Source organism: Monodon monoceros, unplaced genomic scaffold, assembly GCF_005190385.1.
Source record: "Monodon monoceros isolate NGI ecotype Baffin Bay Population unplaced genomic scaffold, NGI_Narwhal_1 Super_Scaffold_15, whole genome shotgun sequence".
In the NCBI taxonomy this organism is placed as follows: Eukaryota; Metazoa; Chordata; class Mammalia; order Artiodactyla; family Monodontidae; genus Monodon; species Monodon monoceros.
Genome location: NW_021703771.1, coordinates 16,436,014 through 16,454,682, shown reverse-complemented (window position 1 = coordinate 16,454,682; position 18,669 = coordinate 16,436,014).

Sequence of the window (18,669 nt, the reverse complement as noted above, 5' to 3'; positions counted from 1 at the left end):
CACACACACACACACACACACACACACACACACACACACACACACACCCCAGAATCTCTCATGGCTCCCATATCCTTTCCCAGCTGACATCCCATATCTGTATCCCTTTACAAAGAGTAGTTTATTATTGCTGGTTTCCATCTTCATTTACATTTCTCCACCTAGTCTCTCTAACTCTTTCAAACCAGAATTTTGTCCTTATATTCCACTGAATCATCTTCCGTAAAGGTCACTAATGACTTCCTAGCTTCCAGATACAATGGTCACATCTCAGTCCATATCTTACTCATCTCTTCAGTAGAATTTGACAGAGTTATTACTCCCTTGATCTGAAACATTTCCTTCCCTCGGCATCTGGGATGCCGTTTTGTCTTGGTTTCTACTCCACCTCTCTGACTGCTCCTCTCCCTTTGCTTTTCTGGTTCCTCCTCATGTCCCTGACTCTTCTAATGGGATTTCCCCAGCACTCCGTCTTTCTTCCCAACCCTCCCATTCATACCCTTACTCTAGAGCCTAGGGGATTTCATATATCCTAAAATCCCATATGTATGTTAATATCTCTTCATCTATATTTCCATCTTTCCTTATTTTTCACCATCTCCTCTTGGATGTTAATAGGTAGCCCTAGTTTAATACATCCAAGGTGAACTCTTGGTTTTTCTCTCCTCCAAACAAATTCCTTCCACAATCCCCCCCATCTTAGTAAATGGCAACTCCATTCTACCAGTCGCTTGGGTCAAAAATCTTGCCATCCTCCTTGATTTCTTTTAATTTTTTTTTTTTTTTTTGCGGTACGCGGGCCTCTCACTGCTGTGGCCTCTCCCGTTGCAGAGCACAGGCTCCGGACACGCAGGCTCAGCGGCCGTGGCTCACGGGACCAGCCGCTCCGCGGCATGTGGGATCTTCCCGGACCGGGGCACAAACCCGTGTCCCCTGCATCGGCAGGCGGACTCTCAACCACTGCAGCACCAGGGAAGCCCCCTCCTTGATTTCTTTACTCCATATCTAATTTATTAGTTAATTCTGACAGCTCTACCTTTGAAATTTATCCAGAACACTAGCACCTCCATTGCTGTCACCCTGTTGCCAGCTGCCACCACCTCTCACCTGGATTATCTTAATGACCCACTTACTGTTACTTCTGTGCCCATCTTGGCCAACCCCTCTCGTCCACTCCCCTACCCCACATGCAGCAGTGCACAAACCCATACCTGAGCCAGACCATATCACTCCTTGATTAAAACTCTTAATAGCCTGTCATATTCCTCAGGATAAAAGCCAAATCCTTATAGTGACCTCTAAGGTCCTACATGATGGGACCCCTATTACACCTCTGGCCTCATCTCCTAGAACTCCCACGCATACTCACGGGCTGCAGCACACTAGCCTCCTGTCTGTTCTCAAACATTCCCAGCATGTGTCTTCCTTTTCTAGAACGTTCTACTTGCTCTTTCCTTGTCCAGCATGCTCTACTCCCAGGAGGCACATAACTTACATCCTTGCGTCCTTCTCTGTGCATGTGTCACCTCTTCAGAGAAGACCACCCTGACCACCTCATCTAAAATAGCAATCTCAGGCTTCCCTGGTGGCACAGTGGTTGAGAATCCGCCTGCCGATGCAGGGGACATGGGTTCGAGCCCTGGTCTGGGAAGATCCCACATGCCGCAGAGCAAGTGGGCCCGTGAGCCACAACTACTGAGCCTGCACGTCTGGAACCCGTGCTCCACAACAAGAGAGGCCGCAACAGTGAGAGGCCTGCGCACCGCGATGAGGAGTGGCCTCCGCTCGCCACAACTAGAGAAAGCCCTCGCGCAGAAACGAAGACCCAACACAGCCAGAAGTAAATATAAATAAATAAATAAATAAAATAGCAACCTCCCATGCACAGATGAATGGATAAAGAAGATGTGGTACATATACATAATGTAATATTACTCAACCATAAAAAAGAGTGAAATAATGCCATTTGCAGCAACATGGATAGACCTAGAGATTATCATACTAAGTGAAGTAAGTCAGAGAAAGACAAATAATACGTGATATCACTTGTGTTTGGAATCTAAAAATATAATACAAATCAATTTATTTACAAAACAGAAACACTCACAGACATAGAAAACAAACTTACTGTTACCAAAGGGGAAGTGGGGGGAGGGATAAATTAAGAGTATGGGATTAACATATATACACCACTATATATAAAATAAATGACAAGGACCTACTGTATAGCACAGGGAACTGTATTCAATATCTTGTAATAACCTATAGTGGAGAAGAATCTGAAGTTGACTTAAAATTAACACAATATTGCAGATCAACTACAGTTAAGTTTAATTAATTAATTTAATTTAATAGCAGTTTCCCTCCACTTCCCTCCCCTAGCTTACCACTTTGTGTTTTTTTTCCGTACCACTTATCCTCTGACATTATACATTCTTTAAAATATATTATCTGTTTCCCCTCCTATGATGTGGGCTCCACAGGGGCTATTTTGTTCACTCTGTGTCCACAGCACCAAGAACAATGCCTGGCAAATAGCAAGTGCTCAATAAATATTACTGTTTGAATTGTTACCCTGATTTCTTTAATTTTTAGGAAATGCCTTTCCTACCCCATGTTATGAGTTTCTGTCATTTGATCACTTACTCTTCGTATTTTTTACTTAACTACACTAACAGATTCCCTTAAACCCTGTATGAATATCTCTCATTAGGTACAGTTCGGCACCATGTTTCATTGAATATAAGACACTATCGATTATAAGATGCATAATTACTTTATATGCCATTAAGGGAAAAAAACTGCTATTTAAAGTATGACATGCTACTTGAGGTATAGGGTGTGTGTGTGTGTCCCCTACTAATGTGAGCCATGGTTAGTGGTACTAAGGAAAGGAGAAGGGTAGCCATAGAGATTGAGTGTGAGTGTTTGGTATGCTGGAGGGTGGGGTGAAAGCTGATTTTATCTAAGTGAGTCTCTCTTGTTTTGTGCTTTGTTTTTATTTTTTAACTTCATATTGTGGCTGTATCTACTTCTTAAGGGATAAACATAGGTGATAAAAATAGCATAAAACACAAAGACCAAGGCAAATTTTCAAATTAATCCAGCCAATTTATTTTTAAATAAATATAAAGTCTGGTGTTTTTGCAAAAGAACCGATTTGGTTTGCTTTCATTTCAAAAGCATGTAAATTTTCCCCAGAAGATATTTCTGGTGAATGAAATGGAAATCCAAGATGAAAAACTGCCAGGTCAGTTATCGGATCATTTGATTTATTGCTGGGAGACAGTTGGCTTAAACTTTGCGTGTCTGCAAGTCATTGTATTATCAGTAGACTTCCTCTTGAAATTATTTGTACACATATCCTGAATCACCTTACATGGCAGCTGGTCGTAAAGGATCCAGGGCTTGAGAAAGCATGCGATATTAGATTAGCAATAGTGCTTTACAGGGACATTATCACTGGGAACAAAGACATTGAAGGACAAAGAATAATTCCACCCAACGCTACACATTGGGCTCCTATCCAATAAGCAGTGTTTTCAGTGTCTAAAGAGAAAATGTCTTTTCTCCTAAGGCGGATCATTTGCTATAGAGATTCTTTTAAGCTTAGCTCTCACCTCACACTTAATATTGTTTAGGTTCATCCTCTACTCCTAAAGGCCCTATATTAAGTACATTGAAAACTTGGGAGAAAGCAGAAGAGAAACTTTAAAGTTAAAAGTATATGCAAACTTCCCGTCTCTACCCCCTCTCTCCATCCTTTGTCAGGCTTTTTGACTGCTAGGCCTTTACTAGGCGGATCAGTATATTGTACTGTTCAAAGAAAAAGGTTTTTAAAGACAAGTGGAGTGACTTCCCTGGTGGTCCAGTGGTTAAGAATCCACCTTGCAATGCAGGGGACGTGGGTTCCATTCCTGGTCAGGGAACTAAGATCCCACATGCTGCATGGCAACTAAGCCTGCGCGCCACAACTACTGAGCCCGTGCACTCTGGAGCCCACCTGCCACAACTAGAGAAGCCCGTGCGCTACAACAAATACCCAGCGCAGCCAAAATGAAAAAAATAAATACCTTAAAAAAATAAAAAAGACAAACAAGTGGAGAATAAGGTTCTATGTGAGAATGGGCTTAAGCTACCTGTGAAGGGAGATCCAGGATCAGGGAGGACACTAAAGGTATGTAGACGGAGACGTCGGGGAAATGAGTTAGAACTTGATAGCTGGAGGCTGAGAGATTGGAGCAGTTTCCCTGAGAAGTTGGAGACTGTCCATGAGAACTTTGGAGAGAGAGAGAACTCACAAGGCCCCTTTCAGCAGTCCCACTGTGGTGTATGTGCTGCACACTCCCTGTATGCTGTTTCTGGCCTTGAAACTTCAGGAAAAGCCTGTAACCATTTCAGTGCTTTTTGGAGCTGGGCTTGTTACCTTTTTGGGGGGATGTGAAGGTATAACGAGATAGGGCATAGGGTGCATGCAAGGCAGTGCAAAAAGCTTAGCTTTATTTGAATCACATTTGCTCCCCAAGATGCAGTAGGACAGCAGACCCATCTTGGCAGAAAGGCGAAGTATGCAAAGTGTGATTAGGCTTGTCCGATGGCTGCCCGCCCCCTCTGTCTCCACACGTCTGCCAAGGTGCCCTGGCCCCCGGGCTGCCCATTTGGACTGGCTCATGTTCTCACATCTTCCATCCTGTCGATCAGAAGTACCATGTCCTGAGTCCTGTTCCATTGGAGACATAGTAAGTGAGTGGCCAGTTAAAGATTGAGTAGCTGGTAGGAGAGTGAAGTGGTTAAGGACACGGGGTATGAAATCCAGTGCCCAGGATTGAGTTGGCTCTGGTCCTTCCTCAGTTATGTGAAATTGGAAAAGCTGCTTAACCTCACTGAGCCATTGTTTTCTTCAGGTAAAAGAGAGTAAAAGCCTTGGTGATAGTAAAAGAATTAAATAAAGTAGTGTTTCTGTAGTGGACGCTGTTATTTCAGTCTCACCAGCTTCCCATCTTTCCTTCTTCTGGTGACAGATTCTGTCCCTGGTCCAACGCCTTATCTCCCAGCTACAGTGAGGCCATCAGCGTCTATTCACAGCATGTGTTTCAGAGTGGAGCTCAGGAGAGGGTCATCTTTTTGTGCTCCTGTCATGATGTAGACCTGCTGACAGCCATGTTCTCTTCTCTGTTACAAGGCCGGGCTGAACATATTGACCTGATGACTGACTTCTGTTTGGAGTCATATGGCAGGTTAGGTTATTTAGATCATTTCCCACACAGAAAATAAAATTTAAAAATAGTGGAAAATTTTTGTTTTAGTTTTCTTAAAATCATTTAGGAGCTGACAAGGTAGTAAGGTTACAGTCTATGAATGGGAATGAAGGGACGCTGCTTAAAGTCATAGAGGGTTTGCAAAAAGGAGCTTCTATTCTGATTAAGTCAGCTCTGCAGGGGACAGAAGTATGGATCCATCCAAGCTGGGATGTTTAATAGGAAACCGCTCCTCGTTAAGCCAAGGCCCCAGAGGGTTATGACCTCAGAGAAATAGTAACTTGAAGTCGACCTGACTCACCATCTCACTATCACCACCACCATAAGAGGCTGCAAAGGGAAGTTTCCTTGGAATGGTGCAGGGCAGGAGGGGAAACCATCCCTGAGAATTTACAGCTACAAGCTGGCCTTCCTGCAGATTGCACTCCCAAATCAAATCACTTGAATAACCCCAGAACCCTTAAGCCCAAACTTCGTTTTTCTGTTGTTTTGTTTTATTAATTAATTAATTTGTTTTTGGCTGCGTTGGGTCTTCGTTGCTGCGCGTGGTCAGTAGGACTGGGTTATTCTCCCAGATTTTGTCAGTGCTTTTCAAAGAAGGCCTGTGACTTGGTTAGATGCCCCGGAGCCTCCCTGTGAGGCTCCAGTCTTCTATTCTCAGAAGTGGCAACATTTAAAAGCAGGTGAAGTTTGTCTTTAACACCATCTCTCTTCCTTAAAGTCCCCATCTCCCCAGTCTGAATTGCTGTACTCAAATAATTTCTGGGGTTCCGGACCTCCTTTCATAGTCCCATTTCCAGAAGATCCTGGTCTCAGCTACCTGTTCTGATAAGACAGTTTGTGTAAAGTGTTAGTAACCAAAATGATGCAGCTGTTACCTCCTTGAGGCTGACAGTTACTCAACTTCTAGGGAAAGGAAGTTGGTGTCGACCTATCTAAAGCTTTATTTGGACCTTGGATAAAAATAGCCTTAGATGACCAATTTCATATTTTTAGACATTCATGGATACTGAATCTTTTCAGAACTATGGCTAGAAATGTTCTGTTTGCCATAATCAAGAGTGACTTTAAAAATCTAATGAAGTATAAAGAAACCATCTCAGCACTTCTAAGAACCAAAAATGTGTAATGATTTACTTTTCTTGTTTAAAATAAGCATTTGGGGGTTAGGCCATCTCAGTCCATAAAATTCTTTGTCTGATATGTAAAATTATCACGACTTTAGTCCTTCCCAAGAATGCAAAAACTTGGTATGACAAAACTTTGTGAATGACAGAAACTATTGCCCTAAGAAAGATTTGAAGGTTAGCATAAGTGAATAAAATAGAAAGTCTTTGCAAGACTGCTCAAGTTAGTGATAGCAATGGGTTTACTCTCATAGAAAATCACGCTATTGCCTCCAGACTTTTGTGTTGGCAGAAGCGACCTTTGACAGTCAAAGTTAGTATGTATGCAATGACTATTCTCTCAATTCAAAAGAAAGCTTAAAAATACTAAGTGTATTTAGTTAACACAGTTAGGTATTTTATTTTTTTAATTAATAAGAGGAATAAGAGTGCTTTAATTTCATGGATGAGGAAATGGGGCCACAGAAAGGCAAAGTGACTTTCCTCTGGTCACAAAGGATGACAGTGGCACATTTCCAATATATTTGATCTGTCCCTTGCTAGACTGTGCTTCATTTAAGCAGCTAAACCACCAAAAACTCTGGGTTTTGCTCATATCAGCTTTTTCTTTTTTAAAACACATGTGAAAACTGTCGCTAAAGTGTTAAGGTTGGGCAGTGAAGCCAGATGTGGGCAGATGGCAGACTGCATGTGAACAGCCGCAACTGTTGCAAGGTCAGTAGAAGGCTGTGGGGTGTGCATTTGACATCTTGGAGTCTATAATCTCTCAAGTCACAGTAGGAGGGAAGAGCCTCCCTACCTTCCCAGGACAACCCAGTGTGAGTGAAAATATGTATTTCTGTAGGTCAGTGAAGGACCCGAAAATAAAAGTTAATATGGATACTTGTCTTCTCTATTTTTACTGTCTGCCATGCACTTGCCTTCCATCACAGGGGCAGGTTCACATGTGCACAAGGCAACATATACAAAGTTGTTCATTGTGACATTGTTACAACAGGGAACAGAGGAAACTTGCTGTCCACCAGTAGGGTTAAGGACGGATTGTAAAACAGAGGAAACAAGCTTGCTGTCCACCAGTAGGGTTACAGACAGGTTGTCGTTTATTCATTAATGGGAAACCTTAATGTGGTTAAAGTAACTGAATTAGATCTACAAGAATCATTAAATCTCAAAGGCATAATGTAGAAAGAAATCAAGCGAAACAGAAGCTCTTGGTGTCTTCTGACACCATCAGTGGTGCCCTCTGTCAACTGAAAAAAAAATGCACAACCTAAAAGTTGAGAGTTATGTTTTATTAGGTGGACAAGTCTGAGAACTTAAGCCCAGGACACAACATCTCAGATCATGCTGAGGAAACGGTTCCAAAGAGGAAAGGGGGAAGCCAGGATATATAGGAGTTTTTGCAACAATGCCACGTCGTTGGAACAAAAGATCACTGTTAATAAAAGAAAACCAGATATCTCAAGTTAAGGACGTTAGCGCTTTTCTATGTATGGGAAGATGCAAGAGTCTGGATTCACTGATATCATTCCTCTGATATGCACCTCAGCTATCTGGGGCCAGTATCCTGTGTCTTCTCACCCTGAGTTTCCTCAGGGTGCGCCGCTGGGGATGGCTGCAGTCTGAAGATGATTCCATGGTGGCTACTATGTTTCCATCCTAAGTTCCCTCAGGAGCTTTTCCAAGAAAAGCTCCATCTTTGAAGCCTTTGATTTTATATTTTCTAGTGTATCCTTCTATCCTAATGATCTATAACAGATATTTATTAGAGTAATCTGTTTCTCTTTTCCACTGTATCTGCTGGTAATAATGCCAGCTCTGATCAATTCTATCTGCAGAATTCCCACAAATATGTGACTCTAAACTACATACCTTTTTATGTGTTTGAAAAAAATTAAATGTAAACCCTTTATTAAAAAGGCACATTTTCCTATTAGAATTTTAAGCTTTAAAATTAATTTTTAATGAACAATCATGTAAATAACTCAAACGTCAAAGTACGAAAGGGTATACAGAAAAAGTCTGCCCTACTCCTGTCTTCTGTCTACTCAGTTCTCACCACTCCAACAGATAAATACTGTTATTCTTTTCATGTTATAATAGATTTCTTTTTGCACGCTCCATCACATATTTTCCCACAGAATGGTCAAACATTATCATCTGGAGTTAAGGCAAAAGACTTCATTTAAACAAGCAAATCATTATCTTTCAGAGAAGAAGCACTAACTGTATTCTGATTTACGGATGTATTAATTGTCTGTCCATACACTCTCTAGGAAATATTTTCCTTTCGTTTACCTATTTTTTTTTATACAGCAGGTTCTTATTATCCATTTTATACACATCAGTGTATACATGTCAATCCCAATCTCCCAATTCATCACACCACCACCACGCCCCCACCACCACGGTTTTCCCCCCTTGGTATCCATACATTTGTTCTCTACATCTGTGTCTCTGTTTCTGCCCTGCAAACTGGTTCATCTGTACCATTTTTCTAGCTTCCACATACATGCGTTAATATACGATATTTTTTTTGCTCTTTCTGACGTGCTTCACTCTGTATGACAGTCTCTAGATCCATCCACGTCTCAACAAATGACCCAATTTCGTTCCTTTTTATGGCTGAGTAATATTCCATTGTATATATGTACCACATCTTCTTTATCCATTCATCTGTCGATGGGCATTTAGCTTGCTTCCATGACCTGGCTATTGTACATAGTGCTGCAATGAACATTGGGGTGCATGTGTCTTTTTGAATTATGGTTTTCTCTAGGTACATGCCCAGTAGTGGGATTGCTGGATCATATGGTAATTCTATTTTTAGTTTTTAAAGGAACCTCCATACTGTTGCAATAGTGGCTGTATCAGTTTACATTCCCACCAACAGTGCAAGAGGGTTCTCTTTTCTCCACACCCTCTCCAGCATTTGTTGTTTGTAGATTTTCTGATGATGCCCATTCTAACTGGTGTGAGGTGATAACCCATTGTACTTCTGATTTGCATTTCTCTAATGATTAGTGATGTTGAGCAGCTTTTCATGTGCTTCTTGGCCATCTGTATGTCTTCTTTGCAGAAATGTCTGTTTAGGTCTTCTGCCCATTTTTGGATTGGGTTGCTTGTTTCTTTAATATTGAGCTGCATGAGCTGTTTATATATTTTGGAGATTAATCCTTTGTCCGTTGATTTGTTTGCAAATATTTTCTCCCATTCTGAGGGCTGTCTTTTTGTCTTGTTTCTGGTTTCCTTTGCTACGCAAAAGCTTTGAAGTTCCATTAGGTCCCATTTGTTTATTTTTGTTTTTATTTCCATTACTCTAGGAGGTGGATCAAAAAAGATCTTCCTGTGATTTATGTCAAAGAGTGTTCTTCCTATGTTTTCCTCTAAGAGTTTTATAGTGTCCAGTCTTACATTTAGGTCTGGAATCCATTTTGAGTTTATTTTTGTGTATGGTGTTAGGGAGTGTTCTAATTTCATTCTTTTACATGTAGCTGTCCAGTTTTCCCAGCACCACTTATTGAAGAGACTGTCTTTTCTCCATTGTATATCCTTGTCTCCTTTGTCATAGATTAGTTCACCATAGGTGCGTGGGTTTATCTCTGGGGTTTCTGTCTTGTTCCATTGATCTATGTTTCTGTTTCTGTGCCAGTACCATATTGTCTTGATGACTGTAGCTTTGTAGTATAGTCTGAAGTCAGGGAGTCTGATTCCTCCCACTCCCTTTTTCTTTCCCATCAAGACTGCTTTGGCTATTTGGGGTCTTTTGTGTCTCCATACAAATTTTAAGATTTTTTTGTTCTAGTTCCGTAAAAAATTCCACTGGTAATTTGATAGGGATTGCATTGAATCTGTAGATTGCTTTGGGTAGTATAGTCACTTTCACAATATTGATTCTTCCAATCCAAGAACATGGTATATCTCCCCATCTGTTGGTATCATCTTTGATTTCTTTCATCAGTGTCTTATAGTTTTATGCATACAGATCTGTTGTCTCCCTAGGTAGGTTTATTCCTAGGTATTTTATTCTTTTTGTTGCAATGGTAAATGGGAGTGTTTCCTTAATTTCTCTTTCAGATTTTTCATCATTAGTGTATAGGAATGCAAGAGATTTCTGTGCATTAATTTTGTATCCTGCTACTCTACCAAATTCATTGATTAGCTGTAGTAGTTTTCTGGTGGCATCTTTAGGATTCTCTATGTATAGTGTCATGTCATCTGCCAACAGTGACAGTTTTACTTCTTCTTTTCCAATTTGTATTCCTTTTATTTCTTTTTCTTCTCTGATTGCCAAGGCTAGGACTTCCAAAACTATGTTGAATAATAGCGGTGAAAGGGGACATCCTTGTCTTGTTCCTCATCTTAGAGGAAATGCTTTGAGTTTTTCACCTTTGAGAATGATGTTTGCTGTGGGTTTGTCATATATGGCCTTTATTATGTTGAGGTAGGTTGCCTCTGTGCCCACTTTCTGGAGAGTTTTTAGCATAAATGGATGTTGAATTTTGTCAGAGGCTTTTTCTGCATCTCTTGAGATGATCATATGGTTTTAATTTAATTTAATTTAATTTTTTAAAGAAGATGTTGGGGGTAGGAGTTTATTAATTAATTTTTGCTGTGTTGCCTCTTCGTTTCTATGCGAGGGCTTTCTCTAGTTGTGGCAAGCGGTGGCCACTCTTCATCACAGTGCACGGGCCTCTCACTATCGCGACCTCTCTTGTTGCGGAGCACAGGCTCCAGACGCGGAGGCTCAGTAGTTGTGGCTCACGGGCCTAGTTGCTCCGTGGCATGTGGGATCCTCCCAGACCAGGGCTCGAACCTGTGTCCCCTGCATTAGCAGGCAGATTCTTAACCACTGTGCCACCAGGGAATGTTGAGGATTTTTGCATCTATATTCATCAGTGATATTGGTCTGTAATTTTCTTTTTTTGTAGTATCTTTGTCTGCTTTTGCTATCAGGGTGATGGTGGCCTCATAGAATGAGTTTGGGAGTGTTCCTTCCTCTGCAATTTTTTGCAAGAGTTTGAGTAGGATGGGTGTTAGCTCTTCTGTAAATGCTTGATAGAATTCACCTGTGAAGCCATCTGGTCCTGGACTTTTATTTGTTGGAAGATTTTTAATCACACTTTCAATTTCATTACTTGTGATTGGTCTGTTCATATTTTCTCTTTCTTGCTGGTTCAGTCTTGGAAGTTTATACCTTTCTAAGAATGTGTCCATTTCTTCCAGGTTGTCCATTTTACTGGCATAGAGTTGCTTGTAGTAGTCTCTTAGGATGCTTTGTATTTCTGTGGTGTCTGTTGTACCTTCTCCTTTTTCATTTCTAATTTTATTGATTTGAGTCCTCTCCCTCTTTTTCTTGATGAGTCTGGCTGATGTTTATCAATTTTGTTTATCTTCTCAAATAACCAACTTTTAGTTTTATTGATCTTTGTTATTGTTTTCTTTGTTTCTATTTCATTTATTTCTGCTCTGATCTTTATGATTTCTTTCCTTCTGCTAACTTTGGGTTTTGTTTGTTCTTCTTTCTCTAGTCCCTTTAGGTGTAAGGTTAGATTGTTTATTTGAGATTTTTCTTGTTTCTTGAGGTAGGTTTGTATAGCTATAAACTTCCCTCTTAGAACTGCTTTTGCTGCCTCCCATAGGTTTTGGATCATCGTGTTTTCATTGTCATTTGTCTCTAGGTATTTTTTGATATCCTCTTTGATTTCTTCAGTGATCTCTTGGTTATTTAGTAACATAGTGTTTAGCCTCCATGTGTTTGTGTTTTTTACGTTTTTTCCCCTGTAATGCATTTCTAATCTCATAGCGTTGTGGTCTGAAAGATGCTTGATATGATTTCAATTTTCTTAAATGTACTGAGGCTTGATTTGTGACCCAAGATGTGATCTATACTGGAGAATGTTCCATGCACACTTGAGAAGCAACAGAGAAGAATCTGTTGTTTTTGGAAGGAATGTCCTATACATATCAATTGAATCTATCCACCCTGTTGTGTCATTTAAAGCTTCTGTTTGCTTATTTTCATTTTGGATGATCTGTCCATTGGTGTAAGTGAGATGTTAAAGTGCCCCACTATTATTGTGTTACTGTTGATTTCCTCTTTTACAGCTGTTAGCAGTTGCCTTATGTATTGAGGTGCTCCTATGTTGGGTGCATATATATTTATAATTGTTATATCTTCTTCTTGGATTGATCCCTTGACCATTATGTAGTGTCCTTCCTTGTCTTTTGTAACATTATTTTGATATGTTACAAATAGATAAAATATGTCTATTTTATCTGATATGAGTATGCTACTCCAGCTTTCTTTTGATTTCCATTTGCCTGGAATATCTATTTCCATCCCCTCACTTTCAGTCTGTATGTGTCCCTAGGTCTGAAGTGGGTCTCTTGTAGACAGCATATATATGGGTCTCGTTTTTGTATCCATTCAGCATGCCTGTGTCTTTTGGTTGGAGCCTTTAATCCATTCACATTTAAGGTATCTATCGATATGTATGTTCCTATGACCATTTTCTTAATTGTTTTGCGTTTGTTTTTGTCGGTCCTTATCTTCTCTGTGTTTCCCACTTAGAGAAGTTCCTTTAGCATTTGTTGTAGAGCTGGTTTGGTGGTGCTGAATTCTCTTAGCTTTTGCTTGTCTGTAAAGCTTTTGATTTCACCATCAAATCTGAATGAGATCCTTGCTGGGTACAGTAATCTTGGTTGTAGGTTCTTCCCTTTCATCACTTTAAGTATATCATGCCACTCCCTTCTAGCTTGTGGAGTTTCTGCTGAGAAATCAGCTGTTAACCTTATCTGAGTTCCCTTGTATGTTATTTGTCGTTTCTCCCTTGCTGCTTTCAATAATTTTTCTTTGTCTTTAATTTTTGCCAATTTGATTACTATGTGTCTTGGCGTGTTTCTCCTTGGGTTTATCCTGTAGGGGACTCGCTGCACTTTCTGGACTTGGGTGGCTATTTCCTTTCCCATGTTAGGGAAGTTTTCACCGATAATCTCTTCAAATATTTTCTCAGGTCCTTTCTGTCTCTCTTCTCCTTCTGGGACCCCTATAATGTGAATGTTGTTGCGTTTATTGTTGTCCCAGAGGTCTCTTAGGCTGTCTTCATTTCTTTTCATTCTTTTTTCTTTATTCTGTTGCACAGCTGTAAATTCCACCATTCTGTCTTCCAGGTCACTTATCCGTTCTTCTGCCTCAGTTATTCTGCTATTGATTCCTTCTAGTGTATTTTTCATTTCAGTTATTGTATTGTTCATCTCTGTTTGTTTGTTCTTTAATTCTTCTAGATCTTTGTTAAACATTTCTTGCATCTTCTCCATCTTTGCCTCCATTCTTTTTCCGAGCTCCTGGATCATCTTCACTCTCATTATTCTGAATTCTTTTTCTGGAAGGTTGCTTATCTCCACTTCATTTAGTTGTTTTTCTGGGGCTTTATCTTGTTCCTTCATCTGGTACATAGCCCTCTGCCTTTTCATCTTGTCTCTCTTTCTGTGAATGTGGGTTTTGTTCCACAGGCTGCAGGATTGTAGTTCTTCTTGCTTCTGCTGTCTGTCCTCTGGTGGATGAGGCTATCTAAGAGGCTTGTCTCTTTTACTTAATTTTTAAAGTTTCTCTTTGTCAATTAGAATGTAAATTGAGAAACAGAAAGCAGCAACATAGGAAACAGATAACAATAAGCTCTTTGGTGTCATTACCTTTCTATGCCTTTGGGATAATAATTTGGGTTTTAACATAGCAGAAAACAAAATCTTATAATAGATTTTTCAGCCAATTGAAGAAGTGTGATAGCTATGTGGTCCTAGTAATTTATAGGAAATTTATATAAACATATTTATGGAGAAGCTGGTACATGTAAAACAGTATGAGAGTCCAAGATAGGTAAGACCCATTTTCTCCCACTGCAGAGCCTATGCTCAAGTAAGGAAAACTAGAAAATTTAACTGTAATAAAAGCCCCAGTACGATCAGTTTGGGGTCCATCCCATTGTCAGAGTCCACGACAGATTGTAAGACTGATCTTGGCTCAGAAAACATGATCGCCACAGCCTTAACCATAAGAGATGTATGACTAGAAGAACACAAAATTATACCTTGTTAAAGAACAGAGACATTTTCTATAACCTGAAATGATTGGTAGAATGCTGACATTGAAGGGAAAGGCATTACAAATAGAGGAAGCCACATTAGCAAACATACAGAGGTTGGGATAGCCTGGGCTGAATTGAATTATAGGTAGCCTATTTTTGTTTTGTTTTGTTTTGAATTTATTTTATTTATTTATTTTTGGCTGTGTTGGGTCTCTGTTGCTGCACACGGGCTTTCTCTAGTTGTGGTGAGCAGGGGCTACTCTTTGTTGTAGTGCACAGGCTTCTCATTGCGGTGGCTTCTCTCATTGCGGAGCATGGGCTCAGTAGTTGTGGTGTGTGGGCTCAGTAGTTGTGGCTTGCAGGCTCTAGAGCACAGGCTCAGTAGTTGTGGTGCATGGGTTTAGTTGCTCCACGACATGTGGAATCATCCCGGACCGACCAGAGCTTGAACCCTTGTCCCCTGCATTGGCGGGCGGGTTCTTAACCACTGCACCACCAGGGAAGCCCAGGCAGCCTATTTTGGTTGAAGGGTAGTATATTACTGACTCTTTTACATTTTGGGAAATAATGAGAGACAAGCCTGGAAAGTTTAACTTGAGACTATACTGCAGAAAACCCTAAATCCTTGGGTGAGCAGTTTGTGTTTCATTCTGTGTATATAGGAAAGCTCTTGAATGTTTTTGCACAGGCATGTGGCATGATCAGGGCTGGGCTCCGGAAAGAGTCATGTAATGACAGGGTAAACTTAAACTGGAGAATACGACAACTGGGCTCAGGATGAGGATGCACTGGGTTGGCTGTAGTTTATACCTGTTTTCCTTATATAATTGTTAATAGCACATTATTTCAATCTCAAAAATACCCTGGTTTGGATGATATATTAACCTGCTCCTCTAGTTAGGAGACTTTTACAACGTTCCAGGTACATGAAAGTCAGAAATGGAAGTTGACAAGCCTTTTCAAGACATAGGTGTTAGTCTTTATGATGCTTGGTAATAAGATACAGGGGCAACAGAAGAAAAAATAGGAAAACAGTCATCAAAGAACCAGTTTAGGATTTTGAATCCATTAAATCAGAGGGAGATTGTTGGCATCAAGCAACAAAATACAGAAGTTAGGAGAAGCAGCAAGTTTAGAGATAGTGTAAGGGACATTTTTGGTGGCCCACTGCAAGCTTTCCCTCACCCTACTTCTTTCTTGCTAGTAGAGACCAAAAATTGTTTAGTTATTTACCTTTTGTTGCATAACTGTATTCTCAGGGAAAAGTAATCTAGATTAGCCTAAGCTAATCAAATTAACTCTTCAATCACTGCCAGTGATTGGCTTGGCCAGTTCTGGCCAGTGATATGTGAGGGGAAGCCTAATGGGAGCGAACACGTGTGAAAGAGTTATTAGTTCTCATAAAGAAACACAAGGGAGAGATAGAGTCTCTGTTCCTGCCTTCAGACATTGGTACAAAAACACGTGGTGCCGGACACTGCTGCAGTCATCTTAGGATCAGGAGAGTGTGCCTAGTGATGTGCTGAGAAAGATGGAGGGGTAAGAAAGATAGAGGGATGCCAATGATACTGTCGTGCCACTGAATTAATCACTTATTAATTACTCACTTATATGAGCTGTCAAATCCTCTTACTGTTGAGAACATTTTGAATCATGTCTTCTATTACTTGTATCCCCAAAATTCTCTTAAGTGATTCAGGGGTAAGTGCAGGGATGGATTAGGGAGGGAGGAAATCAGGAGTTTGACTTCTGATTAATGTCTGAAGCTGGAGTAAGCACTTCATCATCTAAACTTCCATAGTGTTTCTTCTCATCTGTCTCTTTTCCATTTCTCACCAGTACTATAGCTATCGAAGTAGATGTCCTTTCTCTCCCATGAGATTGTAAACCCTTCTAGGTTAAATTCAGTTTCATATTCATGCTGTATTTTGTAGCACAAAGACCAATGCTTATATAATGGAAGTCCTGAGTAAGTATGTCTTCAAGTAATTAATGAATACCTTGAACAAAATTAAGTAAGGCACTTAGAGGGTAGACTGTCCCAGGTGTCAAAAATAAATGTGTCTTTAGACAACATTACTGGGGTAGGCTATTAGGCAGAGATATTTGAGAGAAGTCTGTATGTATGTCTCCCATTTTGTAGGCCAAACTACCTGGATAATTTTGGCATAGAAATTAATTTTTTTTTCAGGATAATTAATCAAAATGTGTAAAAAGTATTTTAATAACTAGGCATATTTTTCTGGAGAAGTGCAAGAAGCACGAGACTTAATCTCAATAAAATAGGTACAAAGAGCTTTAAAATCTATTTCACTAGGGATGATGAGGATAAATAATCTAATGTATGTACAATCACTGTGGGCTCTTTGGAAACTGCTGTATGAATCAAATATATTGTAAATACTAATGATCCATATTGGCAGTCTGCCAGATTTTCAGTGCTGTTACATTGATACCTATGTTCCAAAAACATAATTTCTTTTATCCCAGAAAGTTTTAAAAAACAGCAATACATGGGCTTCCCTAGTGGCGCAGTGGTTGAGAGTCCGCCTGCCGATGCAGGGGACGCGGGTTCGTGCCCCGGTCCGGGAACATCCCACATGCCGCGGAGCGGCTGGGCCCGTGAGCCATGGCCGCTGAGCCTGCGCGTCCGGAGCCTGTGCTCCGCAACGGGAGAGGCCACAACAGTGAGAGGCCCGTGTACCACAAAAAAAAAAACAAAAAAACCCCAGCAATATATAGAATCACAAATAATGGTTACTGCTTTGCATGATTGTTATTGCTAAGCAGAACTGCTAATGCATTACCATAGAACCCTAACACCATATCATTTTTGATCCTGGAGACAATTTCCTGCTACTAACACTTGATGCTACTAACACTAACACTTGAAGCAGAAGTTTGGGTTTGTCAGATTATAAATATGAAGACTGGTGGAGTTCCAAAGGAACCAGTCTATTAATAGTTTCCTGAAGTAGGGATTGATTTTTAGAGGGAGAGACTGAACTCCACAATGACCATGGACCAAAAGTGAAAAGAACAATAGGTAAAGTGCTTAATTCATTATTGAAGCCAAGAATGTGTTTTACATTAAAAGGAATCATTAAAAAATTGAAAATATATCATCATTGTAATATTTACTGAACAAAAATTCGTCTCATATAGTGGATCTCTAAAATAGTTATATTTAAAATATTTTTGAAATAAATATTTATTTCATGTATATATAAACAAAGATGAAATATATTTTATATTTAACATTTTAATTTATGTAATTAACATTAAATTAATATTTTATTATGTATTTGTTATAATAGTTGCTATATTTATTATTGAATTTGTTTCTTGTTAAATTTATTTTATAAATTAAAAATCTATTTATAAATCATATAAAAATATTAATATGCATCACATCAGTATGCATTAAAACAAAAATTTCAAAAAACTTCCTTATATCAATTACCTGTTAAAAATACAAAAGTAAATAAGTTCATTTGTATAATGTTTTTAGGTTCCACATATAAGTGATATATGTTATTTGTCTTTCTGTTTCTGACTTTGCTTACTATGATAATCTCTAGGTCCATCCATGTTGCTGCAAATGGCATTGTTACATTCTTTTTTATGGCTGAGTAACATTCAGCTGTGTATGTGTGTGTATATATATATCACATCTTCTTTATCCATGCGTTGCTTCCATGTCTTGGCTATTGTAAATAGTGTTGCTATAAACAGTGGAGTGCATGAATCTTTTTGAATTAGTGTTTTCTCCAGACATATGCTCAGGAATAGGATTGCTGGGTCATATGGTAGTTCTATTTTTAGTTTTTTAAGGAACCTCCATACTGTTCTCCATAGTGGCTGCACCAATTCGCATTCCCACCAACAGTGTAGGAGGGTTCCCTTTTCTCCACACCCTCTCGAGCATTTGTTATTTGTAATTTCTCTGATAATTAGCGATGTTGAGCATCTTTTCGTGTGCCTATTGGCCATCTGTATGTCTTCTTTGGAGAATGTCTGTTTAGGTCTTCTGCCCATTTCTTAATTGGTTGGTTTGTTTGTTTGCTATTGAGTTGTATGTTTGTGTATTTTGGAAATTAAGCCCTTTTCAGTCACATTGTTAGCAAATATTTTGTCCCAGTTTGTAGGTTGCCTTTTCATTTTGTTTATGGTTTCCTTTGCTGTGCAAAAGCTTAT